Source organism: Apis mellifera, linkage group LG5 (genome assembly GCF_003254395.2).
Source record: "Apis mellifera strain DH4 linkage group LG5, Amel_HAv3.1, whole genome shotgun sequence".
NCBI classification, from domain to species: Eukaryota; Metazoa; Arthropoda; class Insecta; order Hymenoptera; family Apidae; genus Apis; species Apis mellifera.
In genome coordinates, this window is record NC_037642.1 from 12,842,319 (window position 1) to 12,854,640 (window position 12,322).

Sequence of the window (12,322 nt, forward strand, 5' to 3'; positions counted from 1 at the left end):
TGGTTTCACGAACCAAGTAATAATTAGCAGGGTTGCCCTCAATCAAACTGCTTTATTACGATGAATCAAGGTAAACGGATGGAAATTCGAATATAACTGTTTCTCTCGTTTCTATTTTTTTCTGTCTACGGTAAAAAGGATCGCGAACATGGCAAATAAAAACGTATAATCACGTTACGTTTGTGAACGATAAATTGTCGTTTCACGGTTAATAAATCTGAAAATTAATGAAATAATAGCGATCTAAGAAAACGAGAATGTACGTTTCTTTTTAAATTACATTGCATCGAATCAAGTTTAAATTATATTTCAACGATATATTTAATTCGCGACGTCCGGATTCGCGCTTCAAAGCGGAATTCGAGGGGGGAGGGGGGCGTTGATATCGATCGATTCGAAACAGGTGCGGAAAAAAAAATAACTGCTCGAGGAATTTCTCCAAGTTAATTGACTGCTTGAAAGCGAGAAGGTGACTAATTGGACCGAGGAGACCGCTTCAACTTTCCTATTTGCCGAGCAATTATTTGTTGCGCTTTGGATTATTTGCCATCCCGGGAAGGAAATACAGCTGGTCGATAATTCTGCCGGGAATCGAGACTTCCGGAGAATTTAGTATCCGCTCGTAATTGAATATGCTTTGTCCACTTTGCTATTTATGATTCATCCATTTTTCCCGTCGTTTAAACTTTTGTCGGTAAATTAGATCCCTACTCGTACTCGAAAAAAACTATCGTTCCGATAGGAATAGATTTCAGAATATATTTCTTGAAACATCAAATTCGTTTTTTCGAGAAAGTATTTTTGCTCGATAAGTATTTTTGCTGTATAAAAATTTATTAAATTACATTTGATAACAAAATCCTTTCGAAAAATTTCATCACGACGAAATTATCTCGTTTGAAATAGTTGATATATTTATTTTTGAAATTTCTCGAAGATTCATACATTCGATCATAAACTTTTATCTTGTTTTGACAAACCTGTATAATAAAAATTTAAGCCATGAAATTCTACGGAAAAATATCGTTCAATTTTTAAATTAATGATAATTATATAAGTAAAATTTTACCATAGAATTAATTATTTTCCACGAGAGAGAACAAAACAACTTGACAAAACAGAACCCGTTTCCCCTGGCAATTAGTTTATGGTGGATGCACGACGGCAAAGCTCCCTCCCCTCCTCTTTCGTTTTCTTTGACGCGTGACGCTGTTTCAGACACCGCGCGTAGGATGACAATGGGCCACCTTTAAACAACGAAATTCTAAACGGCACAATGGGGGATGATCGTTTCAATTCTCGACTTCTGTCCACCACGAGAACCTCGCCCTTTCCACGTCACCCGGGTATAAAATTCAGATTTCATCGCGTTAAAAATCCTTTTAATTTATGATCATCCGTTTATTACCCATCCGATTCCCCATTCCTTTTCTCTCACGCACGCACGTATTTCTCCACGTCCAAGATCTTTCTTCCCCCACTCCTTCTCTTTATGGAAGCCATCGTAGCTCAGCCCCACCGTTCCACCGTCTTGGAAACTATCAACGCTTTATTGTAACGACGGTTGAGCGGACACTGTCGGTAAAAAAATTTACGAGAAAAGCGCGAAACGTGATTCTCCTCCCATCACTTCGTGGAGAAGGGAAAAAAGGGTCTATCTATCCTATTGTTGTTGCGTTTTCCACAATTTGGAAATTTTTTTTTTTTTTTTTTTTAGTATCAGGGTCCTTGGATCAAACTGCATTAGTGTGTTCTACGAAAATAAAAAATGAAAAAAATTATTAAAAGCAATGGTGCATCGTTCAAAAAAAGAGGTAATAAAAATGATTAATTAATTAATTAGTATCTTCGTTGAACTCGGAGCAAGATAAAAATGAATATTCGAAGAGTAAGAGTAAATTCGATTTCCCCGAGATGTCGTCAATTTGCATTCGTAAATGGTAACATAAATTTCTTCTTTCTTCTTGGAAGAAAATCTATGTTTGTACAACATTCTTTTATTATTCTTTCATAGGTGCGGTTTAATCCGGGACCATCCTGTATAAACGAGGAATTATTTTCGAATGTGTTTGTCGAAACTTTCCTCCCTCGATTCGAAGGAATTGTTGAATCGAACAATTTTAAAGTAGCGAAAAAGTTAAGATGACTTCTTTATGAATAATTCGCGATTCCTTTCTCTCGTTAATTATCACAAACGGAATAACGAAAGAATTCTACAGCAGGATTGGACAAGGCAAAACAAGTTTACGAGGAATAAAGAAGAATGGATTATAAAAAGGAGGGGGAGATTCGTTTTAAAATTTTCTATCTTCGATAATCTTTTACTTTTTTGCGCGCGCTTTTCTTCGAAATTTATTCTTTTACATCGACATTAACCGAGCACGAAAGTGTTGGTAAGGAAGGAAACGTCTAGAATATTTCTTATTTTTAAATAATATATAAATGTATCTCCATCTGCGAAAAATTATTATAAATAAATAAACAAACGAATTGTCGCTGAAACACACATGTGCAGTTTTTTTTCTATCACGAAAGATCTCGAAGGTACTCAAGTTTCAAAATAATGTAACCGAACCTCTTCGAACGAACGGAACGATCGAACGAAGATAAGATAAAGAGAAACGTTTCTCCCGCAAAAAACCATCGCGCTTGAGCGTTGAAGAAAACAAAAAGTTTCGACGCTCGAATGTTCAATTCGTTCAAGAGTAAGAGAAAGAGAAACTATCCAGCCACAGGATAATTGCAGGAATTAGAGTAACGAATTGCTTTAAGAGGTTAAGAAGCAAGAAACGAAGAATACATCGAATCGGTATTACTTATATTAAATCGTAATACGTGAAATTACCGTTTTTCTTGCTCGCAAGAAAATATAGATATATTTTCGAAACTATGAACTTTATTCGATCGAAATACGAGCCTTTAATCACTTTTTCCCAACGAGATTCCATGTATTCCATTTTTGTAAAACTTCGTGATTTTAGCATGAAGAAATTCTTCGAATGCTGCAATTACAGCTGTTCGAGCGTCCAATATTTTATTTTTTAAAAACAATTGTAAATGACGAAATATCTAGTGGATTGAATAGATTCATGTATATCGATTTCTTGGCAATAAAATGTTATGGTATCTTCTCGTTTTAAAAAAGAACAAGAAATAATTTTTTTCGGCCATAACGATGGTTTCGGTGTTTGTTTATGATTTTCATCAGCGTTCAACCATTGTCCAGATCGCGTACGATTATCGTACAGTATCGTTTCTCGTCACAGATCATAATTCTATTCAAAAATAAAATTTGTATCACAATTTGTTCACTTTATCCATTGCACCCAATGTCTGAAAACTATCATTCATTTTCCAGATTCTCATTTCCAGATCTGAATTTTTGAAACGAAACGGTCCTCTCTAATCGACAGAATTTTCTTCGAAAACTAACCTAACCTTTTCGATATGCTTCATGTGGCCCAGTTTAAACTCGTGGAGGAATAATATTCCGAATTCGTTCACTTCTGGAAAAAACGGCAGAACTGATACAAGAAAGAAATCAAAACATAAAGTTTGATTATCGTTTATTCTAAAATTGGTGTGGCACAAGCTAATAAATTTAACCGTTGCGGTGCAATATGTAGGATAATGTAACGATTTATTTCCTCTAGTGGAAAGAGATCGAAACGAAAGAAAGGAACGAATTAATAGAAGTTGGGAACACACACAGTTAACGATAATATTCTCTACGAGGAATAATAATCCCCCGGGTTGTGGTCTAACGAGGATGGCTCCGCGTTTTTTCAGCGGGGCGCAAATTGAAAATGGGATCGATCGAACTATCTATCGGAAGTTGGTACGCGGTTCGTAACAATAGATGGCGGTGGCGCGATTTCGATCCCAAATAGTCCTCTAGCTCTAATTGCGCTATTATAGATTTTTCCAGTCCTTTTTTTTTTTTTTTTGACACCCGAATTTCGGAACGAGAGGAAATTTGAAAGCGGTTCTCTCTCCACGCTTTTTTTTTCATTTCATGATTTTCCTATTTACAAAGCATATCTCCCAATTACATACCTTTGCTAAAAATATTCGTGTGATAAATTTCCTTGATAGAACGCGTGAGAATGAAAAGTTTTAATCGCATCATTGGATTTTTTGAAAAACCTTGGAAATCTTTGTATAAAAATTCCGTCAAATATATTTTTCATATATTTACTTAAAATTTACTTAAAATTAATTTGATATCAAAAATTTTTTTATCAATTTATCAATTTTTAAGAAATTTTGAAATTTCTTAAAATTTTTTTATCAATTTATCAATTTTTAAGAAATTTCGAAATTTCTTAAAATTTTTTTATCAATTTATCAATTTTTACGAAATTTTGAAATTTCTTAAAATTTTTTTATCAATTTATCAATTTTTAAGAAATTTTGAAATTTCTTAAAAAAAATTTTTTTATCAATTTATCAATTTTTAAGAAATTTTGAAATTTCTTAAAATTTTTTTATCAATTTATCAATTTTTACGAAATTTTGAAATTTCTTAAAATTTTTTTATCAATTTATCAATTTTTAAGAAATTTTGAAATTTCTTAAAATTTTTTATCAATTTATCAATTTTTAAGAAATTTTGAAATTTCTTAAAATTTTTTTATCAATTTATCAATTTTTAAGAAATTTTGAAATTATTTCTAGAATCATAGAATTTTTCATAAAACATTTCCATATTTTAAATTTTTTCGATACCTAATCGGCGCCATTTTTCGAGAAATCTAAAAAATCTTATTATTCATAAAATTATAAAATCGACATAACTTGCATTCCACGTTGAAAACCGATTTACGATGTTTCGCAAAATATATTCGCGTCCCCGTAAATTTCTTCGACACCGCAACAAATGCAACGCATGAATTCTTGGAGCTGAACTGAAAACAAGAGGTACCTCGTGATACGCGTGTGGAGGTTAAGTCGATTTTCCGTGCAAGCGAGGAAAACGAGAAATTTACACAAAATTGCGCGATAAAAGCAAAAGCGAGGAGCTAACACGGTTACGCGAGTGTGTGAAGCATCCACCATCCTTTAAAATATTAACTTTGATATGGATATTTTACTGTGCATTGTTATATCCCAAATTGTTAATCGCGTTAATGGAATTTACTCGGTCGGTACCGATGTTGTTATTGTTATCGGTTGAATCGGACAGAAAGACCCGAGTGATGCAAATCGGGTAGTCAGTCAAACGAGGAATTATTATTTCAAGAGGAGATGGTTCACTTCTCGAACAAACAAGGAAATTATTCCCAATTGTATTTCCGAAACGAATGCGCGATATCGATTTTCAAAACTGGCCGAAAAAGAAAATTAGATTAGGTCGCTCGTTCCATGGTTGCCATTTACATCGCACGTCGCGCTTTTAGGATAAATCCTCCCAATGTTTTCATTATGTTCGAAATTATAATAATAACATAAGAAAAAAAAAATTCTTCTTCAAATTAGCCTTTTCGATCCCTTTGAATTTTTAACGCCTACCATTTTTCACGCCACCAGCATTATTTTATTATTTCTCTTTTTTTAATATGCACTTTCGACGCCACTCGATTACACGTTCGTATTATACCAATCGATAATCGATGGCCATTCATTTTCACATTATCCGAGGCGGACAATGGGTCGAAAAGGCTCTTAGGCACTTGTCGATTGATCGAGGCGCAAATCTGTACGTACGTACGTACGTACGTGCGATTAACACGCGCTTAAATACATCGCAAGCTGATCCTCTAAGACTAACGCGGATAAACGTGTACGACCGTAATGGATTCTAGAATTAACCGCTTGGTTTGCTTTAATTAAAACCCTTTGAGGAACCCCTGACTGCGCCGTGCCTGACCGCTTAAGGAAACAGCTCCACCACGTGTGTGTTCCAAAACCTTTATTATTCATACCTTTGTTTATCTTGTACTTTCGCGTATCCAAAATGTGGACCAAGCGACGACAAATTTATCTTACCGAATTTGAAAATTTATCTTACCGAGTTCGAATATATGTATAAAGAAGAAGAAGAAAATTTCAAAGTTATTTAACATTTTAACGCGTAACCTGTCCAAGCACGTTAACACATTGGTTCGACACCGGGAATGAATTATCGCTGCACACTCGCCCAGTGAAAAGAAATATCTATGCTGCTCCTCGACACGTCCCATTGTCAAAACACTAGCGACGGATGACATATGGGCCGGCGCATGCTAAGTCGACAATGCTTCCATGGCAAACATACTTTAGCGTCGCATTACACTCTTTCCGACATCAGAGGTTCATTGTTGGCGAGAGGAACGGTAAGTGTGCCGATTACTTTTATCCAAGAATAGATGTATCTCTAACTTTTAGTTTACTCACTAGGTCGAAGAGAAATCGATTAACGAAAAGAGACTTGGATCGTTACTGAAGTCATAAAAATGTATACACGGTCCTTTTAAAATTTCATCGACGAAAAGTTGAAGAGCAATTTTTATAAAGGATTAAAAAAAAAAAAAAATAAGTTTTTCTTTTCATGGTAAATACCGAGCTTCTTTCGAGAAGAAAGAAAATTTTCTTGGTTGCGTGTTGAATACGTTTAATACGCGAAAGAAAAAGAAAAGAAGAGAATTTAATTTTACGAGCCATCAAAAGATCGTGAAAGACGCAATATATCTGCTAGACTAATAACTAGAGTAATAAACGTTATCATTTATCGTTTATATTGCATAACCGTGTATTAAAATTTATTAATAGATTGAATAAAATCGAAATATCGTCTCGAAGAAGAGAAACGAAACTAAGAGCAGATGTATTTCTAGTAACAGTTTATTCGTTAGGTCGAAGAGAAGGAGAAATCGACTAGCAAAAAAGACTTGGGTTGGACTAGAGTCGTAAAAATGGAAAGAAAAAAATTATCTTAATGTGCACAACGAACGTGTTGAACGCCCTTCCAAGCCACCAAAAGAAAACACGATATATTTTTGCTGGACTATACGTATACTCCTTATTATATAAAATTATATTACATTATATTAAAATCTATTAATACAATCGATCGAATACGATTGAAATATTACGTCGAAGATAAGAGAAACAAAGAAACAAAAGGAAGTATTCTTTGGAAAGGCGAGCGACGTGAGTAAAGCTTGTTATAAATTACTTTATAAACCTCGAGAAACTTTGCATGAAAAGTTTGATCAAAAAACTTGGAATTGCACTAAGGATCGACGGTTTCTTTTTTTTTCGAACTGTCCGCATTAGCGCGCGGTTTGCGCGCTACATTTATAACTTGGGGCCGTGCTCGCCGCAATTGGAAACAGCTTAAACCCTATTAGTCGTAATTGCGAGCTGCAATTTCGTCCCGATCCTTTATAATTGTGTCGCGCGGGTGCGGTTATCAATCGCATTTAGCGTAACCTGATCGCCTTTTCATCCGTTTCGCTTCCAATTATAGGCGAGTATTTTTGCTCTTTTAGAATTCCATTCCAAAAATTGAAGATTTTTCAACAAAGGATTAAAAGAAAACGCGGATAACGATAATGAAAAAGATAAAGGAGAGGGATAAGTTTTGTTTCCTCCCGTGGTAAGTAACGTAAGTTCACGTGCTACTATTGTAAATTTTTACCGGCTAAGCTCTCTCCAAGATTAAATTTCTGGGAAATGTAATTCTCTGATCTTTCGTGGCTCGTCCAATTCGATGATTTTTGACACCGGTGTTCCACATTTAAGTTTATTGTATCCTATTTTCTCGAATTTAAGCCGATTTAAGAATTTCCATACTCCCATATTTCCATACTGGAAATACGAAAGAAGAAGGTATCGATAATGTGACTTCTTGGAAAATCGATTATAGTCAAAACTTTTACTGTACACAAAATCATGTAAGTAGCAACGATGTTTTGAAGCAAAAAGGATCGTTTTTCTTCATGCTGAGTAGAAATAATTTTCAAGGTTAAAGTCGACATTAATTTTTCCTCTTCGTCTAGAATCTTCGTCAATTATTCTCGCAACGATGATGCGTAGAACTTCGTTTCAGCTCGACAACAATCGAATAATAATATTCGTAGATATTGATTATTATAAGAAAGTATTATCTCGATTTATCAAGTTTCATACGTTATTTCCCGCAAAAAAGAGAAGAATATTTTAACGACGAGGATTAACTTATCGAGGAGATGTTGTGAAAGAGTATCCCACTTGACTTTGATATTTATAAAGGTGAGATCGATAAGCCGATAAACACTCTTAATTTCTTCGGTAATGTACAGAAAAAAGATTGTAAACAGCACGTGTAAATAATTCAGGATTGGACAATTTTGCTTCATCAATTAGACGGATGTCAAAATAAATTTTCCATTTTTTTTTTGTGATGCGAATTTTCGAATAAGAAAAATAATTTTTTGGAATTTTGAATTTTCAAAAATCACGTTCTGCGTTAATCGATTTGGATCCCTCCTTGCTTCGTAATTTTTTTCGATCGATAAAAGTCTGAGAATTAATTAAGCTCTGTTTTATTGTATCGAAATAAATTCATCACTTGGAAAATATTTCTCGTGCGAGCGCATGAAATTAAAATTGCCACGCTTCGAAGGAAGAAAAACTTCGTCTCGGCGTACAAGCGAATACGAAACCCGATGTCGCTCTGCTTTACCTCTCGAGGGACGTTCGATCGGCTTTGATGATTCACGAGATAATTAATTATCGAGCGGATGGAGGGATGGAAGACGAGACGAGGGGCGGCAGCGGAAAGAGTTTTTTTAGAAGAAAAGAGAAAGAAAGAAAGCGTTATTTTTGCTGCATTTTCGATACAAAAGTTTCAAATTTGCACGTTCGAAAAATAAAATTGTTAACAAAAATAATGATTTTTATATATACAAATATAAATTCAAGAAACGTTTCTTCGAAAGTTAGGTTAGGTTACACGTTCAACGCGTAAGAAAAATCTTTGTAACCGTTCTTCTTTGTTAAATAATTAATTTGTAAAATTATTCACAACTTTTGAGGTTGAATTTAAAAAGAGGTCTCGAGAAAACTTATTCTCAGTTACAAGAAGAAGAAAGGGAAGAAGGAAGGAAAAAGTAGAATTTTGTTTCTCCCGTGAAATAACTCGCAGCGTTCAAAGTTGTAGAAATTGTTCGACTTGGAAGATTATTTCGTAAATAGCGATGGGGGGTTTCGCATTTGAGCTTGTTGAGATCAAGGGGCAACGTGAATATCTTTGCACACTTGGATTCGGTTAATTTGCAGAGAGAGAGAGAACGGGCTTCCACTCTTGCCTTCATTCGGCCCGAGCATAAAGAGTTAAATGAGAATTGTGCTTTGCGTTAATTCTCTTTCGACGAGAATTAATTTTCCTAATTGCCACAACGTGGAGCTAATTATTACGAAAGATTATCAATTTTTTTTCCGGATCAAACGACGTGAATATTTTTGTCCAGTTTATATTTATATATATTATATATATTTATCTATTTATATAATCTCTCTCTCTCTCTCTCTCTCTCTCTCTCTCTCTCTCTCTCTCTCTCTCTCTCTCTCTCTCTCTCTCTCTCTCTCTCTCTCTCTCTCTCTCTCTCTCTCTCTCTCTCTCTCTCTCTCTCTCTCTCTCTCTCTCTCTCTCTGTGTGTGTGTGTGTGTGTGTGTGTGTGTGTGTGTGTGTGTGTGTGTGTGTGTGTGTGTGGTGTGTGTGTGTGTGTCTGTCTGTGTGTGTGTGTGTGTGTGTGTGTGTGTGTGTGTGTGTGTGTGTGTGTGTGTGTGTGTGTGTGTGTGTGTGTGTGTGTGTGTGTGTGTGTGTGTGTGTGTGTGTGTGTGTGTGTGTGTGTGTGTGTGTGTGTGTGTGTGTGTGTGTGTGGTGTGTGTGTGTGTGTGTGTGTGTGTGTGTGTGTGTGTGTGTGTGTGTGTGTGTGTGTGTGTGTGTGTGAAGATTCGCGTCTCGTATATTTCGTTTATTAAATATACCTTTTCTTGTTAAATATTCTGTCTACGATCTGTTCTCTAGTAATTTTTACGTAATATACAATTTCTCTAGATTCTAAACATGCATACACAGGTTGTCAAATTGAATAAGTCTTTTTTCCCTATATAATTAATTGTTCGTGTCGGCCAATTTCTATCCCTTGCCTTTTTTTCTCAATTAGATCGTTTCCATGGAAAATTAACAGTCTAGGTCAATTAAACGAGGTCGTACATTTTTAGCATATTCATAGAAACGGGTATTAATCAAAACGTAACAAATAAGTAACGAGTGGGAATTTCAGAAACGGACAATAAAAATTCGATGAATAATTTTAAACCGCGAGTTGGTAATTTCTCTCGTCGAGAAAATAACTATGGACAATATTGAAATTCACGATCTAAATCTAATCATCGTTTCAAATATTCAGTTTCGATTTAATCGTGACGAATCTCGATAATAAGATAATAATATGTTTAAAATATTATAGCGATACGTGATGAAGAAGAAATTTTTAGAATTAAGGATAATACGGACTACCGATTATTCATCGAGTTTTTTTTATTTAAAAGTTGAAAGTTTCGTTAGTTCAAGTTAGTACAAGTGTAGTATCATTTTGCAATTAACGAGTTAATCAATTTCGATGGCCGCGCCCCTAATCCTTCCCGTCGTTAATTGGCCATAATTACCGGTTACTTGGCTAATTATAATCATTGAATACCTAATTATACGATGATCATAATAATCGATAATCTTTAATCGTTAATTATCGATCGATGTCTCGTAAAATTAGCCTGCGCGTGTAATTGAATAGAAATTTGAATATGTAAATAAATTCTAAACCTAAAACATTATCATATACGAAGAATTCCGAATACCAATTCTGAATATTAAATACACGTCATTTCGCTTTATTCGATAACAGGACGAGTAAATATCATTTCTAGAATCAACGAATCGGATTAACCATAAATCTATCGAGCAAATTTCACGTGTAAACGTATTTGTACAATCACACGATATTTGGCATTTGAATTTTGAACGCACGCCAATAGTTTTAACTAGCGAGCAATGACACGACTGGTTCGTTATTTCTCTTTTTCTCTCTCTCTCTTTTTTTCTATCTCGATGTACGAATTTTAACAAAATATTTTATAATATTAATCTAGATACGTAAAAAACGAGTCTGAAAAAAGACAATGATCCAAAGGAATTATTATAATTTAATTTATAATTCTCGTTCGTTTATTAATTCTCTAATAATATTTATATTATAATTCTATCGCGAATATAATTCAATAGAACTTTCACACAAACAATTTTATTATTCATATATAATAGGAATCTATATCAACTTTGATTTACAGAAGACGTTAGAATCTGAACTAATGCTATACTCTGATACGAAACTGTTCGTTGCTGAATCCGATCCGTATTCTATTTCTATTCTGTCTCGTCTAGAAGACTGTCGTCTTGGCCTTGGTCTTTCATCCAATCATTACTTTTCGTGAAAAAGCGAGCTAGGTGGGGATGAGAGGGACCAATAGTCGCGTTGGAAGTTTCGAAGGATGGGCCCTTGCGGGATCGCAGCGTGTGGGGGTTAAGACTTCCACAATCATCCGTTGTAAGGCGCTAGGCACGCAACTGTGACTCGTGAAGTGACCGTTGCCGCTATATCTTTGTTTAAATCGAGGATCTTGTATATTACAAATTATATATATAAAGTTATTTTATAAATAATTAATTATTAAAAAATTTGAATAACATTTATTCGTAGCTATTATAATCAACCCGCTTTTCGTATAATCTCGTTTGCATTATAATTATTTCCGATTATGTTTTGAAGAATAAATTATTGAAGTAACTTGTAGAAGTAACTTTTATTCATAACTTTAACTATTAAATTTTGCCCATCATTGGCGTTAGAGAGTTATAAATTATTATTACATTATTAAAAATATTCAAGCTTGAAAATAATATCCAATCTGTCTGTCAACGCTTTACAAGTTTTTATCCTTAACAGAAGAATACAAATATTTTCTCTGAAAGATTGAAAGGCAAGTATAACAATTTTTGAATTTTGTATAAACATATTCGCTTAATCAATCTTTTCAATTTTACGTATTTTTAATCATACGCGAACATTCGGATTGCAAGAAAAGTTGATAGAGAATGAACGGAACTAAGGATTCGTTCGTGTAAAAGGGAATATCAGAGAATCAAGGATCTCGTATTTGCAGTGACGGCAAAGGGAATCGGTTTCGTCGGTACAAATCGGCACGCGTGGATGAGTTTTTTTTACAAGTTTTTTTGGATTATACGAGGCGGTACGTATGCTTTCACTTGCGAATCTCGAGGCGATGCGAGCGGGCA

The 12,322-nt window shown here is 34.5% G+C and overlaps 1 protein-coding gene across 1 annotated transcript in view; it reads right to left on the reverse strand.

The window, feature by feature from the left end:
• Positions 1-12,322, reverse strand: part of LOC408865 — a 125,639-nt gene that overhangs the window by 61,678 nt on the left and 51,639 nt on the right. The window lies entirely within an intron of this gene.